General features: G+C 37.8%; 1 long non-coding RNA gene across 1 annotated transcript in view; it reads right to left on the bottom strand.

The window, feature by feature from the left end:
- The window catches only part of LOC121601414, a 35703-nt gene that overhangs the window by 21039 nt on the left and 11894 nt on the right, over positions 1-2770 (bottom strand). The gene's annotated exons all lie outside the window — the stretch shown is intronic.

The raw sequence follows: 2770 nt of genomic DNA, 5'->3' as shown, positions 1-2770 counted from the left end.
CCTCGACAGATCATCAGCACAGCGGCACGAGCTTCTACGAAACGGTAAGCCTCTATGGGTTTTGGCTCATTGCTGGGAACATAATATGTTTGTTTGTTGTTACAGTGTTGGATTATATCAGCATTAAGAGTGTAAAGAAAGGAGCCTTAAAAACGGTTTCAGGCCTGAAACATCATACGAAATTTGACTTCAATTAATGCTGCGTCCATAAACAAAGAACATCAAACGGATCGTCTAATTAATAGTAAGAATTTTGCACATATAATTAGCTATGCAAACCAACAAAAATAAAGATTCCTTCCGAAATTCCGAGCTACATAAAACTGTTGGATTAGCCTAATAGAAAGATGGAATAGAATTACTACAAGCTTAGTCTTCCAATATTTGCAGAGCTGTTGTAGCATAAATGATTTACATGCAAAGTAAGTTGAGTGATACGGAATCCAAAAAATCATCCAACAAAGCGGATCAACTTTGGCATCTTATACCTTTCCACCACTATCGACTGGAGTAAAAATACTGCAACAAATCAGATTGGCTGTGAGGGTGAGTTATGGTTAGGATCAAAATTAGGATAGGCCTGCAGGAAAAAGAAACGAACCCACTTTTCAACCCAAACACGAAAACTCATTATCAACTCGCCCCGAAAAATCATTAATCGGATTTGGCCTAACACGATCCAGCCCACGATTTGCAATTAAGTGTGTGAGTGTTTTTTCTCCTTTCCTGTTGTTGGCATAGTATTGGGGTTTCCCTTCCCGAAAATTGTATATACTTTGGGAGGTAAACTTTAGCAACTCCTAAACCGTTTTTTCATTTTGCTTACCCAGTCGAAATTGGTTACGTCTAAAATGAAGAAAGTTTGACAAATCTAGAACGCCCTCTTACCAACTTACCAACGGACGGTGTGCCAGGGGAAACGTGTGAAGGTTTCAGTCCAGGTCAGGTATCTATTGTACGGTACTCGTAGCAGCCACATGCAAGTCCAAGGTTTGAAGTTACCTGATTTTGCTCTTTCATTACACCTTTCGCGTGACAAAGCCCTCTCGGGAACGCACTGACTGAAATTTTGTTAAGAAATTCAAGCCGTGCTTTGGGACCATTCCCATGGGTGATGGAACTCGGGGTAGAGTTGGTAAAGACTAGAAATGTTTGCACTGCTTTTCTCGTGCCCTGTTGCGTGAGGCAGCAAGCAAGAAATCGGCAAAATTAAATAAACTCTCTATGGTCAAGTGTTGGAAGCACGTTAGGTCCATTCCTTTCGACTCTGGTGAATACTTGAGGTTGTGTAAGATTAGGTTTAAGCTAAGTAAATACAACAATTTCAAAGTTAATTTTTAATGAGGGTTTAAGGCTTGTTTACTGTTGCTTATCTTTGTGTTCTGTTGCTAAGAGTGTGCTGCAAAAGACTGATAACTTTGACATGGATTTTTTTTTATTATTTAATTTATTCTGAACCATGAAATGATTTCTTAAATTATGCAAAATGAAGCAAACGATAAAGCCCTTTGGATAAGCAAGACAAATATCGTACAATTTATCAAGTCAAGCTAGTAAGCTACCCGCGGGCATCACGCTTGAATGCAACAACTTAATGCACAATGCATTTAGTGACACAAGACAAATGACACAGCACTTTCCACTGTCACAGTGCTTTGTGAAACTTAATTGAACTGGTGCACAGGCTGGACCGTCCTTTAATCAAAAGCATTTTCTCATTTCCGGTCATCAACTGGTTTAAAAGAGCTGGCGGGTGGCGGGAACATTTAGTTCCTGGAACAAAATTAACGTTGAACGGTAGCTAGCAAAGCTACTTAAAACAAATAGAAGGCGGACTATGAAGAAAAAGGATTAAGTTTAAAATCTCTTTTTCTTGGTTGCTCATCTCCGGCTCATTCTCGTTGGCAGTAGATGACTGCATGGCCAATGCGGTGGTTTAGTGCACTTGAGAGAAGAAAGCAGAAAAAAAGCAAAACACTATTTGTAAGAAAATTACCCTGAGTTTTCTCTAGAGCTTTCTCTAGAGATATAGGTTTTAGAAAGAATTTTGTTAAGAAAGGGTCATTCTGCAAGCATCTATCCAAACATTCAGCATACGGGTAAGGGACAAAATGCATGTGGAGGTAAAATTAATCAATTTGAATGTTGATCTGTAAAAGGATGTTGAGCTTTTTTGCAAATTTGTTCTAGAGCATTCGAATTTAGCTATAAACTAATAAAACTTATTCTTATTATTTATGGGAGATAAATGTGATTTCTAAAACGTGGTTTCGAGAGTGCAAGTCATACAATCATGGATCACCTCCAAACCTGGTGCTTATTTATGTTTTTGCTTGATATTTCATGAAAACGTGCTTTGTGTGTATAAAATACGTATTATTTTATTAAGTTAGGCAAGTTTTTTTTTATTGTTCATTCCATCGACACGAAAAAAACATAATTCTTTTGACTTCGATTGCTTCATAGGTGGAATGTCATTGTGTTTGTGAAATGAAACTGCACAGTTTGTTCCACTAGACACATCTTCATTAAAATGTTGCCTGCATTGTATTATTATTATTGACGAAAAATTGCTTTTTCAATTCTCATAAATCCCCAGGAGGTGTCTGTTGTATTGTGAGTTCGATATCGATTGCAGAGTCAGAGAGCTATTCGTTTTATTTCGAACATACTGTTGGGCGCGGTTTAATGGTATTTTTGAGATTTTTTCAATGAGATGTGTCGAGCGTACTACGACCAATGAAACTTCAAATTCGATTGATGTGTAAGT

This window comes from Anopheles merus, chromosome 2R (assembly GCF_017562075.2).
Source record: "Anopheles merus strain MAF chromosome 2R, AmerM5.1, whole genome shotgun sequence".
In the NCBI taxonomy this organism is placed as follows: domain Eukaryota; kingdom Metazoa; phylum Arthropoda; class Insecta; order Diptera; family Culicidae; genus Anopheles; species Anopheles merus.
This window is presented reverse-complemented; position numbering and strand designations above follow the sequence as displayed.